The following is a 17,924-nucleotide window of genomic DNA, read 5'->3' on the forward strand; positions in this document are numbered from 1 at the left end:
TTTCAAAAATTGAATAAAATAAAAGCTAACAGAACATTTATATCTGATTTAAAAATGGTTAATTTAAATGACGCAATTAAATGAGCTAAAAACTGGAATTTAACTGGAACGTTTTACGTTTCTCTCAGAAAAAATCTCTTGACAAAATGACCTAAGTAAATGTCAACAAGAGTCATCCCCTTGGATCCCTTAAAAGCTTACATTTGTTTTCCTAGAACATCTAGATAATTGCAAGTTTAGGACAACTTAAGGGACATATAGATGATACTGTAATATATGACATTTTATAAAAGCACAAAAGAGCCCGGGGTCATAAAAATGATTAAGGCAATTTAAAGAAGCAAAAGGTCATTTTCCCATGGTGTAAAAGGAGATGGCTATTTTTTGAGGAGTCAGATAAATGTGGGTGGTATGAAGGTTTTAACACCTTCATACCACCCACAGTCAAAAGATGCTTCAAAATATATCTATTAGTCCCAGTGTAAAAGATGCATTTTTCAGGATGCAAAACAGTGGTACTTATTTTAGTTTTCTAAACACTTGTTATGTTTTTTTATGATGTGCTCCTCTTCTCTTTTCGTGTTTTAGTTGTAAATTTTTTCAATAAATTAAAAGTCGTAATGTGTAGAAAAAAATTGAAACAAAACCGAAGTATTTTTCTTGTGGGGAGGGGGGGAGGGGATTTCTACTTCAATTTGGAAAATAGCTAGTAAATTGGAAAAAAAGTAGTTTCTTTTTCTAAAATTCTCAATTCTATTTTACTTTATTGTAGCGAATGTCAAATTTTCAAAAGGTGTGGCGCACATTATCTTCCATCTCAATTAAATTTCAGAGGAAAATAAAGTTTTCGATTTGGAAAATAGCTTTAAAGTCGAAAATAAGAGTTAAATATAAATTTTACTTGACTTTATTCCTGCGAATGTCTGAATTTCAGAAGGGGCGAAGTATATTCTTCGCCCCCTCACATTAATTTAAGAGGAAAATAAAATTTTCTCTTTGGAAAATAAATTCAAAGTTTTTTTTAAAAAAAAAAAAAAAAAAACACAAACAATTTTACTAGACTTAATTATTTTAAAATGTCTAAATTTCAGAAGATACAAAACACATTTTAGCCCCCCTTACTTTATATCAGAAGAAAATAAAGTTTTCTATCCCCTTACTATAATTTAAGAGGAAAAGGAAGTTTTCTATTTGGAAAATACCGTCGAAGTTATGAAACAAAACAATTTTTTTCTTCTAAAATTTCCTACTTTACTTGATTTTATTCTATTAATGTCTAAATTTCAGAAGATGGGAATCAAATTTCCCCCTTCCCCCTCACTTTCATTTCAGAAGAAAATAAAGTTTTCTATTTTGAAAATAGATTCAAAGAGGAAATTTTTTTTAGTTGCCAATTTCTATTATTTTTTAGCACTTTGAAATTTCAAAAGGGGCGAAATTCGCCCCCTCATTACCATTTCGGAAGAAAATAGAGTGAAAATTGGAAATAAAATATTTTTTCCACTTTCACTTTACTTTTACAAAAGTCAAAAAACACATTAATCTCCCATAAAAAAATAAAGTTTCCTACCTGATGTATAACTTCAAAGCTGAGAAAGAATAGCTTTTTTTTTTTCCTTCTCTAAAATTACCTATTTTAATGGACTTCGTCTTGGCGAATAACTAAATATATTAAAATACGCAAAGCACATAAATGTTAGAGGAATATAAAGTTTTCTTATTTTAAAAATAACTTCAAAATTGAAAAAAAAAAATATTTTAAATTATCGATTTTACTTTATTTTTGTGAGTGTCTAAATTTCAGGAGAGGCGAAACGCATCTTTGCCCACCACTTAAATTTTAGAGGGGTCCTCTGCCTCCCCCTGGTTGACACGCCACTGGGTCTGACGCTAGATAGTAGAGGAAACAACTAAGTAAACCAGAAGTGCAACATACAGAAAGTGTTAACAATCAACTACATGCAGCTGTGGCCTTTCCCCTTCTCTGCAAAGCGTGTTTGTTCCTTTGAGAAAGGGAAACGGAAATAATTCGCGAAAAGGTGTTTTACCATTTTTTACCCTTTCCTTTATGTCATAACAGGTACGTAATTACAAAAAAGAAAATTTTCAGCAACTCTTCTATCTTAACACAATTTCTTTCCTACATATATATAATTAGAGTACTGTATTTTGAAAAAACATGATGTGGTCACTTCATATGGGGCCCCCTTGACCGTCGGGGCCCCGGGGCGGTGCCCCGGCGTAGTTACGGTCCTGTGGGTATTACGGAAGGGCTTTACTATTGAGAAAAACAAATGTATAGATGCAGGGTACTGCATCTATGCATTTGTTTTTATCAATAGTAAAGCCCTAACTTCTTGAATCATCGATAATTCTCCCTCTTCCTATTAAGTCATAAAGCTAAAAAGTTAACATTCTAAAATTTGTCCAAATATTAGAAAGTTAACATTTGGACAATTATGAAAATGTATGATAGCTAATAACTTCATGATATAAAACTTTGTCAGAAAAACTAAAATAGTTTAATTTTGTTTTGTCTAACAATCCGGGTAATTATTCAAATTGGCAGATAACACGTTTTAATTAAGACAGCACTTTCAATTTGGGTGATGTGTTCTTTATGAGATAAATAGAAAAAAAAGTTTTCTTTCGATATTTCGTGATTATCGAAATAATCATCTTAAGTTACAGTAATAATTCACAATTGAAGTTTCAAATATTAACCATTATCAAGTTATAAGTATGAATTTAAAAAAAAAGTTTTATTCTGATGTTTGGTAATTATAATGTTGATTAGTCCAATGGACAACTAGTGCAATTTTCATTTTGAAACTTAGCTTAGTAGGGTCCCGCAGTGGACTGATCGTTAAGACACGGTTCCCAGCAGATCACCGAAGTCAAGCATCACTGGCTACAGATCAGTCTGCGTAGGGACCGAGGGTGTGCGGTATTGGTCCTCGTTAAACTGTGCTACCGTAAAGTGCTTGACTTCACGCGCAGGTCGTCGGGCTACCGAAGCGGGGGTGCCATCCCCTCCGCAGAGGATCAAAATTGTGATGGCATGTCTTCGGATCATCCTCCGGGATGTTTCCCAGACCGTCGCCAATTGCCCATTGTGCAGCTCTAGTGCGACGTAAATTAACAACAACAACAACGACTTAGCTTAGTAGGACATAGTAAGTAAGGTAAAGTAGATTGACCGTATTTAAAGTCAAAATGTAAATATTTGCCTCTTCCAAGCCTTATCTTTGCTCTGTATATATATATATATATATATATATATATATATATATATATATATATATATATATATATATATATATATATATATATATATATATATATATATATATATAAAAACCTGTTTTGAAGTGCAGAAAGACTCATAATGACTTATTCAACCATTTACGAAGCAGAGTTCGCTACTCAATAAAACCGGTTTAACCTCTTTTTTTGGCTTCCAGACGTGCCAACTCTCCCGCATTTTGCGGGAGTCTCCCGAATTTTGAGTTATTCTCCCGCCCTCCGGAATTGATTTGAAAAACTCCCGAATTTTACTGCGATCGACGGGCAAACTCAAAATTACCTAATTTTTCCGCGAGTGCGAAAGTAAGTTTTTCTTTCAGCTTGAATTCCATCCCCTCTTATCAAACTACCATCTGCCTGAAGCGTAGCTGAACATGCTTTATTTTCCCCCCTCTTCAACGTTACCTCTTAACACTCCTATTTCACCCGCCCCCTTACACTGGGGGCGGGTGAAATCTTCCTCTTCTTTCGTGTAGAGTTGAATGCAATGACGTCACATGTCGTTATCGAGTGTCGTCCGTTCAGGAGTGGGGAAACTCGTACTCTCGATAGTTGGAATTTATATTGTATCTTGCTGTTTTTATAGTTTTTAATGCGTATTTTTCCACGGTTGGCAACAAGCTCGTAAACTAGCAACGTGATATCAATTATTCGTTTAGTCTTCGTATATTTAAAAAAAAAAAAATAAAATTTCAAGGATGTCTTAAGTCGAAACGGAAGTATGGATCAATTTCAACAAATCATGTACCAATGACTTTAGCAAAACTTAATTGCGGAGAGCTAAGTCTGCAACTCTTTTTTTCATGCATACAGTAGAGAACCATTTATCTGGTATCCAGATAATCCGGAAAAAAAATTTGCTCGGTTCTCCCGCCATTTTGAACTAAAACGATATGAAAAAAAAAAAGCGGAAACTGGACTAATCCTTGAAGTTGAGTAGAGGAAAATGTGAGGAAGGGAAGAATTTTTTTCCCGTTTACCCAGAGAAACGTCATTTCTTCCGCGACGTTGAAGATTTTAGATCTTCATTCTCTTTTAGGTCGTTAAACTCAAAGGAGTGGCATGATGATTTCGTTTGCTGTTTGATTTACGAGGGGGTGGGGAAAATGCATTGCACATGCATATCAGTGAACAGAAGATGAAAGAGAAAAATATATTTATCTATTTGACATCGATTAATAAAAATAAAATGTTTTTCTTTTGAATAAATTCTGATTCCTTGGAAGTGCGGTATCATTCGCAAGTTTTTCTTGATGTGGAATCACTCCTGCTTTAATTAAAAATCGCGTTTTTATAAAAAAAAAAAAAGGAGAATTGTTTATTAATTTAAGCATACAATTATTTTATGAAGCAGATTGCAGTTTCGTTTTTCTGATTCCACTACGTTTTTTTTTTTTTTTTTTCATGATAAATTTTGCACTCAATAAAATTATTTGTATTACCAAATTTTTTCATTAGTTTTTTTTTAAAGTCCGTTGATCTTGCCTTGTTCTAGGTTTTAATATTTATGCTAGTGCCGTTTTTTAACTATTGTTTCGGTTCGATAATTTTCAAGTGTTGTTTTTATTTAGATTAATAGGTTTTCCTTTTATTTTCGCCCTCCCCCCCCATGAAATATATTGCGTTATTTAATCATTGGTTTTGTTTATTAGTTGATTTAGGAATCGTAATTATTTTTTAAACTTGTTTTTCTTGTCTAAACTTGCAAATTTTTTTATTCTTTTAAATTTTGTTTTTCTACAATTTTTTTCCTTTTTAGATTTAGGAGTGTTTTTCTTTTTTCTCTTACTTTAAAATGTGTTTACATTTTTTCCTTGTAATTTGGGTTTGATAAAACATCGATTAACGACACTTTTTTGTCGGTCCAGGAAACCGGGAAATTAAGACATCCGGGATAGCGATGGTCCCGAGCATCCCGGATAATTGGTTCTTTATTGTACAGACTTTAGTATTTTTATACATTAGTATTGAATTGGTTTTTTAAAATAAAATAGTTATTCAATTTGTTTATTTTTTAAAAGTTTTTGTGCATTTTTATTACAGTGTCAAGGGTTTTTGAATAATGTTTTATTAAGGAAATGGTATTTATTTAAAGAGTATCTACCTAATATAGTTTTGTGTTGCTAAATCTGTGTTTAATTATTTTATTTCCATTTAATATTTTTAAACAATTATTGCTCTATTAGTGTGTAAAATTTCTTGCATTCTTATATTTAATAAATTTTTTACCTAAAATTCCTTAGAAGTGCCAAATGTTGCATACCATGCACCTTTTTTTACCCCTCCTGAAATCTCCTGAATTCTTGTTAGGGAAACTCCTGAATGTTAATTTTGCTAGGTTGGCACGTCTGGGCTTCGGAGATCTCTCCAGTACGAGGAAAATATTTCATTTAAAACGAAACCGTTAAGAGACTCTGCTAATTCTAGCTAGTTTCAGAGCAGCATTACAGATTACAAATATTTTCCGATGTGTTTTGGGTGTTCCTTCTTTAAAAAAAAGATATTCCATTTTGTTTTCACTTGCATACGAAAGAAGGAACACTACCAGGCTACACTGAAGAAATCCCCAGTGCAACTGATGATCCTGTTGTTCTGCTAGCATAAATTCTTCTCAAATAACAACGTCCCCTATAAGTCGTTGCATTCGTGAATACGAACTTTGAAATCGGCATTAATGGCAAAATACATTCCACCGAACAGGTTATAATATATGTGTTAAGAAGCAATTGCAGTTGTTTGTTTTCGTTATTCAATCATAGAAGTTCATACAAGATTTAGTAGGAAAGAGTTTGCATTGGTGAACCATAAGTTCTTAATTTTTTTTTTATACCAATAATCTATTTCATGAGTATGTGCTACACTGTTTTGATTTTTAATATTGTGATAGATCAAGTGCATGTAATTATTTTGCATTTCATACAAAAATTGTAACTAAACTATTTAACTTGCTTTTGCACTAGTGTATGCATTTTTGGTAACTGTTAGTATTATCAGGAGCGGTTGTCGTAAAGTATATCGGGAGTGGTTATTATATTCTTTAGAATTTTTTGAGATATTCATTGAGGATTTCTGTCTTCTGTCATCTTTTCTGTCATTAAACTGTAATTATCACAGATGACCATTTTCCTCTATTCATGCATCCCTCAAATACTCACATTGAATTGAGTGAATATAAGTTTTCTTTAGCATATAATAACAACTATGTAATACGATAACTACACTGGTTATCATAAATTAAGGAAAAATCACAAAAATAGCGATAACTCTTTCAAAAGTAAGCCAAACCGTGCAAAATTTGCATATGTTGTCCACTAAGAGTAGCTGAGTAAAATTGCAATATGCAAATTAGTGGCGCTGCACTCGGCTTACGTCATCTGCCTGGAGCATAAAAGTCCAAGTTTGAGAGAAAGCACACAAATTTTACTGTGATTGCGACATTGAAAATCTGAGATAGCCAATTCGTAATAATGACCTCTAGGCATCATTTGCCTGAAGAACTACGATGGAGAGCCATCGGGAGACTAGAGGCAGGGCAGAGTCAATCAGAAGTGGCCAGATGGCTAAATGTGAGTCCATCTGTGGTTCATAGACTTTGGAGGCAATTTCAAACCACAGATTCGGCATCTAGGAGGTTCAGTCAAGGACGGCCAACTGTTACGACCAGTGCCGATGACCGATATTTGACATTAAGTGCACGCAGGAATAGAACCGCTACTCCGACACATCTTAGATCCTCTCTTGCTGCAGCCACCGGAAGGTTGGTGTCAACGTCAACTGTGCGCAGAAGGCTCCACAAAGGTGGTCTGTATGCGAGACGACCAGCCATTTGCGTGCCGCTCACATCACGCCATAGGAGAGACCGTTTGCAGTGGGCCCGACAACATGTCCACTGGACGTCAGATCAATGGAGGCCTGTTCTCTTTACGGATGAGTCCAGGTTTAGTCTAGAAAGTGACAGTAGACGTTATTTGATATGGAGAGAACCTGGGACCCGTTATCATCCATCAAACATCCGTGAAAGAGATGCATACGGAAGAGGCAGTGTCTGTGTTTGGGGAGGCATATCCTTAGGAGGGCGCACATACCTCCATGTCTTTCCAAGGGGAACCGTGAATGCTCAGGTTTATCGAGACAACATCCTTGATGCTTATGTGCGCCCATATGCCGGGGCAATTGGTGATTGCTTCCTGTTACAGGACGATAATGCAAGACCACACAGAGCTCGCATTGTTGATGATTATCTTCAACAGGAAACAATTACTCGCATGGAGTGGCCAGCTCGATCCCCGGACTTGAATCCTATCGAGCACGTTTGGGATGCTCTAGGGAGGCGTGTATCTGCCATCAATCCGCCCCCTCAGACCCTTGCCACGCTTGCAACTGCTTTACAAGAGCAATGGCTCTCACTTCCTATTGAACTGATAGACCGCATAATTGAAAGCATCACACATCGCTGTTTGTGCTGTATTGCTTCTAGAGGCAATCATATTCCATATTAAAGGTACTTTTTCTATTGCAAACCGATACTTCCAATTTGTTTATTTTATACATGTGCTAATTTCTATACTACTATTAATGTCTGATAATTTCTTTTTATGTTGTTTAATACCTTACTATGTGTTGTATATTGTGGGTAAGTTTCATAAAATTCCATGTGTAATTTCTTGAGTTATCGCGATTTTTGTGAATTTTCCTTAATTTATGATAACCAGTGTATTATACTACTTGTATAATAGTAATCTTATTAACTGCTTGTATAAAATTATCTATCCCTTTCACTTTAAGTGTTATTGGGCTTTAAAGTAGGTCAGGTATTTCTTAAAATAGATACACTATAAATTTTTCAATATTTCTAGCCATCAATTTCTTTCTTTTTTCTTCAGCACATTCTCGGAAGAAAATGTTCAATCTATGTACAGTACAGAACCCGTTATCCGGAAATCAGAAAACCGGAACGAAATTCGATAAATTTTCCCGCCATTTTTAAAAAAAAAAATTTTTTTTCCTCATAAGATTTTAGGATTTTTCTTTCTTTTTGGAAAGATGTTTACCTTACTATCATTTTGGAAATAATCATTAGTGTATTACTTCGTTTTTTCTCCTTTTTAAGATTATTTCCAAATATTATTTTTTTTAGTTGGGTTTAACAATAAAAAAAACGGCTTTTTGTAGCAATTCAGAAAACCGGAAAAATCAGTTATCCGGAATAGCGATGGTCCCAATCGTTCCGGATAATCGGTTCCCTACTGTATCATAACTGCTGCTTAATTAAATGATGGTGGTAGATCTGAAGATTTATAGTTTTCAACCTCATCACTTGCTTCCATATTTTATCCATGTCACTTGCTTTCATATCCATTACAGATTTCATAATTTCTGCTATTGAAATTGCCTCTGATTAACAAGTCATCGATGGTTATCATATATCAAAACATATCAATGTAAAACTACCTTTCCTGGAATGCTTACCTTTTCTAAACTTATTTGGAGTGTTGGTATTGCAGGAAAATAGTATTAAAGAATGCTGCAAATACCAGGATTTTTTTTTAATGAACTTTTTGTTTCGGGACAAAAAAGACCTAGTTGAAAAGACATAAAAAGCAGGAAATCCTTGTTATATATATATTTAAGTGTATATATGTGTATGTAAATATATATATCTCTCTCTATGTAACATAAAAACCTTCAATTAATGTTTTTATGTTAGTTCTTTTCTGAATATCTTATTCTTTTATTTTATTATTCAAAACGAAATACTTTCTCACACTTTTAAAAGCCACATCCTGTTCTTAAATCTATTTTTGGCTCAAGCATGCATTTAGTTAAAAGCAGGATATTTTTCCCTTTGCTCTCTGTGGGAACCACTCGACCTATTTGATAAACCAATTACAATTACTAAGATTTCCCTCTTTTCCTAAATTAAAACATTTTACGGATTTTACTTTGCAGGATTATCCCTAACATATAATGAAGAAACACAACTTTTTGTACACACTTTCATGACTGCTCTGTCCTAATATGTAATAAATAAATTTTGTATCCTCCTTCCCAGCCTAAGATCTGTTTTATTCCTTCCATTCGGCAACAATGTTATATATATCAGGGTGGCCACCCACCTGGAAAACCTTGAAAACCTAGAATTATCAAGGAATTTTTTTATACTGGAAAAAACCTGGAAAAATCATGGAATTTTAAAGAAAAGCTGGAAATTTTTTCTTTGATAATTTTTTGAATTTCAATAATTTAAATTATTTACTAACTTTCTTAATTTAAATTATTTCATCCATTATACCCACTTTCGTTAGACGGTAATGTATCTCCCAACAGTACAAATATCATCAACTTAGCGATACTTTGCTTGCATCAAAATTTGCCCCTTTGCAGCTCTCTTAAACTAGAATGCCACATAAAATTCTCCCATGGTTGCTAAACGAATGTAGAAAACTTTGACTGCTATGGGACTGTGCAATTTAGGAAAGATTGTGGTGGAGGTGGAGGAAGGGATTAGGATATTAGCTTCTGTTTTTGAATTCTGGCCTTGGGCTGAATCTATATACGACTCAAATTTGTTCGATGCTTTCGTGGTAATTTTTTGACAAAATGTTTTTGTATTTTTAACTTTGTAAAATTTTCCAAAAATTAGTTGGTTATAATTTGATAATAATAGATTTTATATTGTTTTTTTTTTCTGAAAGCTTTTGTATTCCAATTCAAAGAAATCTGTGAATTATTTTTTCTCAGCAAACCACCCAATCACAAATTTTTTTTTTTTTTTTTTTTTTTACAATCGCTAACAGCAATGTTTGTCGACAAATTGTTGCATTAATGCTAATTTTTTCTATTTCTAACATTTTATAACATTTTTAATTTAAAAGAAAAAGTTTTTTTTGAGAACTAACTATATATTAATATGCATTTAATTTTACTCTTTTGTTGATCAATATATGAATTTTGATTCAAAATTTTGTACCAAAACATTAAAAAATAAATAAAAAATTTTCCCAAATTGTCAAAATAAATTATTTTTTTCAAGATAATATGTTAAAAAAATAACATTTTGAATGAAATATTTTATAATATAGGCACTTTTCTTGTACACATGCTACACTTAATAAGGAAAAAGAAACAGAAACCTGGAAATTTTAAAGTTTTTATCTGGAAAACCTGGAAAAATCAGGGAAATTTGAAATCTGATTTGAGTGGCAAACCCTGCATACATATATATATGTAATACAAAAATTATAAATACTTTTGTATTAATAAAAGCATTAAAACTCTTTCGTTTTCATATAATATCTTTGGTAAAGGATAAGATTAGAAATTCTATTTTGGGACTTCAAGGTTGAAAACATACCAATGAATAATAATTAGATTTATATTTCAAAAGGGAAGTTATTTTAAGATCTTTCACTTCCATATAAGGAAAGATTAAACGATTTGCTATGAGTAATAAATAATTTTGATGAGGTGTAAGAATACACAAGGAAGGCAAATGACTAGCCTCTTCACAACTTTTAATCTTCCTATAAAACGCAGGAGCAATGTTTTCTGCCTGGCTTTTTGGTATTTCATGCTTACAAATTAAACTCAGTCAGATCTGACTGAAACTCTCCCTCTCCGGCTGGAGAGGGGTGAAACTGCTATTTCACCATTGTTTAGTAAAATAAAAGATTATGCCGAAACTGGACTCCTTAAACATGCTGTTTTGACTTCTAATTAACTAAAAAATATCGGTGTGGATCCACCGTTATTTCAAGCCTCGCAGGATTTTTGCTTTGCGGAGAAAACCTGTAAAAGAAAACTAGTGTTTATAAATTTGAATCTTAGGCCTGGCAGTGCTACGCAGTTCTTTAGAAGCCGGCTATGGCAATTTCTCATCCCATCACCCAACGGGGGTGAAAAAGAGAATCGCCGAAGGTTCCCATCCGAGTGACTGGGAAAAAATCGCCTAATTCCGTTCTGAAGAAATCCCATCCCTTTACAAGTGACCTACGGAAAGTTTAGCTATGCCAGTGCTGCTCTGGATTTTATCGTCGGTGAAATGTTCTCATACCCCGGAATGGTTTACGATGGTCTACTTAGATGTTCAACATTCCCTCCCTCCTTCTCAGAACTCGAAGAAAAATAAGCTTCAATTTCTCCTTCACTCTCGGTGTTAATTTATGAATCATTTTCACGAAAAAAAAATAATAATAATATTTTTCTTCTATCAACTTTAATTTGATGTTGTGGTTGTCAAGAGATATTTTGGATTAATTAGAACTTTATCCAGCTGCGCATCCTTTAAATATTTTTTTAAAAAAACATTTATTTCTTTGATTTTTATTGATTAATTAGATTATGATTTTAAATTTTTTTTCATACTTGATGTTTTAATTGAAACTATTATTTTTTATACACTGGTCGTATTTAATGTTGAAAATTTTTTTTTTCTTGAGAAATGTTTATTTTTAGTGAATTGGTTTTGATTGGCATAAAACATTTTCGAGAAATTATTTTCATATATATTGTTTTATGTGTTACAGTTTCTATGATTTATTGATTAGTTGAATGCATATTTTTGTTTTACTGTGGTGTTTAGGGTGAAGATAAAAATGTCATTAAAATATTCTTATTTTGAATGCAATTGCGGTGTAGTAGAAATTAAAAATTAAATCAAGAAATGTATAGCTAATACAAATAGATTGGAAAATGATAAAACACAAATAGAAATGTATTAGTAACTGAATACACTAAAAATAAATACAAAAAAAAAAAAAAAAAAAAAAAAATTGTACAATTCTTACTTTTTAGGACTTGGTCAAAACTAAATATTCCTATTAAAAAATGTGAAAACTTAAATGTTACCCAAACAAAAGGAAAGTTAACACTTAACAAAATTTGTGAGTTTCCCTTATTACGATAGGCGAAATTTTTAACTCAGTTAAGTTTTTATACTTGATACTGATTTACCATATGCTTTAGGAGGGTTGTAAACTTGCAAAAGTTTTTCTTTGTCTATTGATTGTGTCGGGCCAGTTGTTACTTAATTTGGTAAGAGATTGATCACCTCTGCTAATTCAAACAATGACAACTTATCTTTGCACATTAGACAGCAAACTTCTCAAAATGTTAAGGTTAAAAATTGTTGAAAAAATAAAAGGTTTGATGTTTCAGTAAAAGTAAACATCGAAAAAATAAAAGGCAAGATGTTTCAGTAAAAGTAAGCATCGAAAAAGTTAAAGATGTTTCAGTAAAAGTAAACATTGAAAAAATAAAAGGTTTGATGTTTCAGTAAAATTAAACATTGAAAAAAAAAATAAGGTGAAGGGTAACAAAAAGAAAAGAAAAAATAGAAAAAAGAAAGAATGACCAAGAAACTGATTACAAAATAAAATAAAAATAAAATGTAAGAAAACAAAATTTTGAAATAGTACATGAATCAAAGCTTAGGAAAAATCACAACCTACAAATGTCAAAATTAAATCATGAATTAGTGTCCAAAAGAATTATTTTTTTTTGCTTTCTTCAACGGAAGAAGTAATCCCTATATTTTTGAGAGATCCGAATCGCGTGTGGAGATGTTTGGCGAGGAAACTTGGAACTTTTTTTTCTCTCAACACAGTGAAAAAAAAAATTATCAACTATTTTTGTTTGTGTCCATTCTGGATCTCTCAATTTCACAGTGCTTCATGAAATTCTGTTTTCCTCCATTTCAACGGGGAATACAGAATTTCATCTAGTAAATAACCCCATTAACCATAAATGACGCTTGTTGTCCAGGTCGTTTTGCATAAAAATTGTGTATATTTTTGTGTGAAAAATTTTTGAAAAGTTTATTAGAATAGTTATAAAAAATGTTTAATTTTTTCTTTCTGTTTAGTTCACTAAACACATAAGTTGTATTATTATGTTTTATTGTTGTTGCTGTAAATAATTTTTTTCACATTTTGGAAAAATGTTATTTATAGTAGGAAAGAGGACAGTCATACCAACATAAATTTTAAAAATTCGTAGTGTTCAAAATTTTTTTTTTTTTTTTTGGCTTACCAAAAAAACTTTTTTTTTGGGGGGGGGGGATGCAATACAAAAATTATAAATACTTTTGTATTAATAAAAGCATTAAAACTCTTTCGTTTTCATAAAATATCTTTGGTAAAGGATAAGTGTAGAAATTCTATTTTGGGACTTCAAGGTTGAAAACATACCAATGAATAATAATTAGATTTATATTTCAAAAGAGAAGTTATTTTAAGATCTTTCACTTCCATATAAGGAAAGATTAAACGATTTGCTATGAGTAATAAATAATTTTGGTGAGGCGTAAGAATACACAAGGAAGGCAAATGACTGGCCTCTTCACAACTTTTAATCATCCTATGAAACGCAGGAACAATGTTTATTGCGTGGCTTTTTGGTATTTCATGCTTACAAATTAAACTCAGTCAGATCTGACTGAAACTCTCCCTCTCCGGCTGGAGAGGTGTGAAACTGCTATTTCACCATTGTTTAGTAAAATAAAAGATTATGCCGAAACTGGACTCCTTAATCATGCTGCTTTGACTTCTAATTAACTAAAAAATATCGGTGTGGATCCACCGTTATTTCATATATATATATATATATATATATAAACAAGTAAACCTTTATTAAATGAATAATCCTAAGAAACTGAAGTAGAAAGATTTATTTGACAATATAAAAATCATATGTTTCAAAAAATTAGATCATTTAAAATGAAAAGATAAAAATTAGTCAAACTAATTAAAATTAAAAGAGGGGAAGACCCCTTACATAATTTGTTGAAGTAAATGAAGTTTTTAAATCATCAAGTTAGCCTTTAGTTTTTGGTGTCTAAAAACTATATTTTATAAATTACTTTTACGTTTATTTTAAGGAAGAGATATTTTGTTTTGAGACTTATCTGGGTTTTTTTAAACAACCTTGGAGTATCAGAAGCTAAATGATTAAAAATTCTAATATGTCTTGAGACAAACTTACTTATATTTTCTTTCTTTCTTTTCAGAATTATCCAGACTTCCCATTCTTGTCTTCTATTTGGGTTTAAATCAAGAATGTAGATCAATAATAATGGTCCTTTTTTCTACGACTGATTTCTTCTCCAGCCTTTTTCATTAGATTAATAAAGGAAATTATAAAGAGCAGGTGGCTTGTTTGTTCATACAATCAGTAATATTTTATTTTAAAGACCGTGTGAAGAAAAATGATTCAAAATGTGAAGAATTATGACACTGCCATCAAACAGATTGTTTCGCATCATTCAAAAATATAACTCGCACAATTGATTCAGAAGTTTCAATTCTGCATAGAATCTGAAATTTAATGTATAAATAAACTAATGCATGTTTACTTCAAGGGATGTTGGATAAGACGTCGATAACAAACAAGGCCCTTTAGTTGATGTGTGTTCATTGTATTTGTGATGTTTTTTACTCAATTTTATGTGCAATTCTGTGAGGAATTATTATTCAGAAGAATGTTATTAAAAAGGCCAAAAAATTTCTGTCGATGCAGCAACTTTATATTTTCAGGGTTTTAATATTTAAAATCCACCGACACAGTAAGAAATAGAAGAAGTCTTCAGTAAGAAATAGAAGAAAAAAACTGAATAGTGTTTTAATGCTAACAAGTTAATGACTAAGTTCTGTTTTAATGCTTAAGAATTTAAAAATTGTACTTGAATCTGAAATTTTTATCTGTGCAATTAAGTTTTTGTTTTTCTATTAAAAATTTTAACAGCTTTTATTTTTTAGCGCACAATAAGAAAATTATATTAAATATATACAGAAAAATTTATTGTATTCAAGAACAAATTAGTTTTCAGAAATTATATATTTTTTTAAATATGTAGAAATAGATGCAGTTTGTGTAAAAATGTCTCTAAATCCAAATCGTTCACTTAGCTTAATTTTAACTAAAGAAAAATCTTATTCCTGTAATATATGTTTCAAAAGTTTTTATCTGAAAAGTACTTTAAATCGACACTTTGTTGTTCATACGAATTTCAAACCTTATTCCTGTAGCCTATGTAATAAGCGTTTTTCTTTTAAAAATGGCTTAAAATCACATAGTTTTGTTCATACAACCGATAAACCTTATTCTTGTAGTGTCTGTAATAAAAGATTTACACAAAAGCATCAGTTAAAAGCCCACAATCTTGCTCATAGTAAAGAAAAGATTTATTCTTGTAGTATGTGCTCCATGAGTTTTACTGAAAAACACCATTTAATTTCAAATACTTTCGTCCATACTAAAGAAAAACCTTTCACTTGTGGTATATGTCAGAGAAGTTTTTCACTTAAAACTAATTGAAATGCACACATTATGATTCATAAAGGGGAAAAACCTTATTCGTGTATCGTATGCAGTAAAAGTTTTACTCAAAAAAGAAATTTAACACATCACTATCTTACTCTCACAAATGAAAAACCTTATTCTTGTAGCCAATGTAATAGGACTTTTGCTCTCAAACATCATTTAAATAATCATATTCTTATTCATACTAAAGTAAAACTGTATTGTTGTAACATATGCAACAAAAGTTTTTCACTTAAGCATCATTTAACTAGACATACCCCTATTCATACAAAAGAAAAACACAAGGACATACAGTCCTGACGTTAATTTTTTATGTTTCATGTTATGAATTTTTTTGTTGTTGAGTTGTTTAAAGTTATGTTAGAATAAAAAATCTTTATTATTGAGTGTTATGAATTTCATTTAATTTATTATTTACTCTTACAAGAATGGTTTATGGCAACACGAACTTAAAGTTAAAATTTTAACAAGATTTCGTAAGTTATTTTAGTGTTTAAATTGAAATGCAGTCAACTTATAAAGCAGTATTATATTTGCCTTTAAATTTTTTTTCCCCAGAAATGTTTTAAGTGAACCTGTATCTGAAAAAAATAATCTGATTCTTGAGATAAATGCAAACACAAGAAAAGTAATACAATTGTAACCCAATCAAACTCTTGTTCTATAAAAATAATGTTTTTTAAAACACGCCTTAGTTGTTTTGAATTAGTACTATGTATTTCAAGAATCTAAAATCTCTTATTTGTATGAATTTCAGAGACTTTTAACTTGTTGTATCATTGTTGTTTATTAACAAGTAATAAATCAATGGGTAATTTATTCATAAAATGCACACAAAAGCCTGCATTTGAAGCAGGCTTTCAACTTGTATTTAAAAAAATACCGTAAGCAAATTTTAACTTTTGAGTGCCAAAAACTATATTTTACCAGATTTAACAGAAATTTGTTACCCTATAGGGTGAAATTGGAGTATTTTGCTACTGACTAATGGCCACTTTTTTTAAAAAATTTTTATGATTGCAAAAGATTATTAATCTTAATACGGTAAAACATTTCTTTTAAAGCATTTATTAAAATATAGTAATCAAAATAATAATTTATCAAAATATAGCTTCATTTCTAAAATGAAGGAAAATTTTATAAATCAAATGTGAAAAAAAAAATCGTGGCAATGGGCTGATGACTGTCAGAAAATATTTCAATCACCATTGATTATATTTAGTTGACCTGTGGTTGGTGGCAACTGTTAATTTTGTCCCTGTTACCTTTTCAAACAAATGAAATTTGTTTTTTGAAAAGTATTTTCGTATTCAACTAAACATATTCAGATTTGTTTTATATGCTTATTGTTTTAAAAACATTATGAAATTTTGTATCTTATTTTAAATTATTTATTGTTTTATAACAAAATCTGTATTACTACCCGAAACTTGGTTTTATAAAATCTATTTTGTAGAAATTTATTTATCTTCTCTTACTTGGAAATTTATTAAATAGTTGTCTAGAAGGAATTTAAGAAATTTTTAAAACCTAACTGATTTGAAAATAAATTTCTAAAATTTAGCTTCATTTTTTAAAGTATTTAATAATGCATTTATCTCACAGTAGATTGATTGTAAAACATTATTGCCAGTCGATTACTGAAGTTAAGCATTACTGGAAGTGGTCAGTAAGTGACCACTTTGATCAGTCTGAAAAGGCACCCAGGGTGTGCATTATTTGTTCTCATTATGCTGTTGTACCTTAATCAAGTAGTATAATCTCATTATACAGTTCTACCAGGCACGGGTTACCAAAGTAGGGAAGCTATCCCTTCCATTGAGGATCAAAATTGTAATTCCTCAGGGATCTCCCTCTGACCGTTACTAACAGCCCGTTGAGCAGTTTTAATGCGATGTAAATAAAGTACTTGTTACAAATAATAATAAATTCAGTTTTATATTTTCGAAATCTTCATTTAATGTGATTATAATTTCTTTTCAAATCTTCTTATTTCAATATCAATCCTTTGATTTAAAAATTTCAATTAAATTCCAACTACTTATTCAAATCATCTACTTAAGTTAATCATGTGTATTTTTACTTATGAAACACTTTTGAAGACTCTTCTTGCAAGTTGTTTATCAGAATTTTGTTATTGTGAAAACTTAGCGTAATTTTAGTTGCAAACATAATAAAATAAATGCATTCTACCATTGTATAATATCTCCAAAAAATACTGTCATGTTCCTTCTGTTATTAATAATATAGCTTGTAAGATTAGAACAGTTTTTATAGTAATTTATTATTGTTTTTTGATT

At 30.9% G+C, this 17,924-nt stretch overlaps 1 long non-coding RNA gene across 1 annotated transcript in view; it reads left to right on the forward strand.

Annotated features, from left to right (window-relative positions):
• The window catches only part of LOC147810871 (uncharacterized), a 32,231-nt gene extending 17,128 nt beyond the window's left edge, over positions 1-15,103 (forward strand). The window contains exon 3 of the long non-coding RNA XR_015433002.1: positions 14,312-15,103. This is a non-coding gene — a long non-coding RNA (uncharacterized LOC147810871). The remainder of the gene's footprint in view (positions 1-14,311) is intronic.
• The last annotated feature ends 2,821 nt before the right edge of the window (positions 15,104-17,924 follow it).

The sequence above is a fragment of the Parasteatoda tepidariorum genome, chromosome 4, assembly GCF_982258835.1.
Source record: "Parasteatoda tepidariorum strain Cologne lab strain chromosome 4, Ptep-v5.0, whole genome shotgun sequence".
NCBI classification, from domain to species: Eukaryota; Metazoa; Arthropoda; class Arachnida; order Araneae; family Theridiidae; genus Parasteatoda; species Parasteatoda tepidariorum.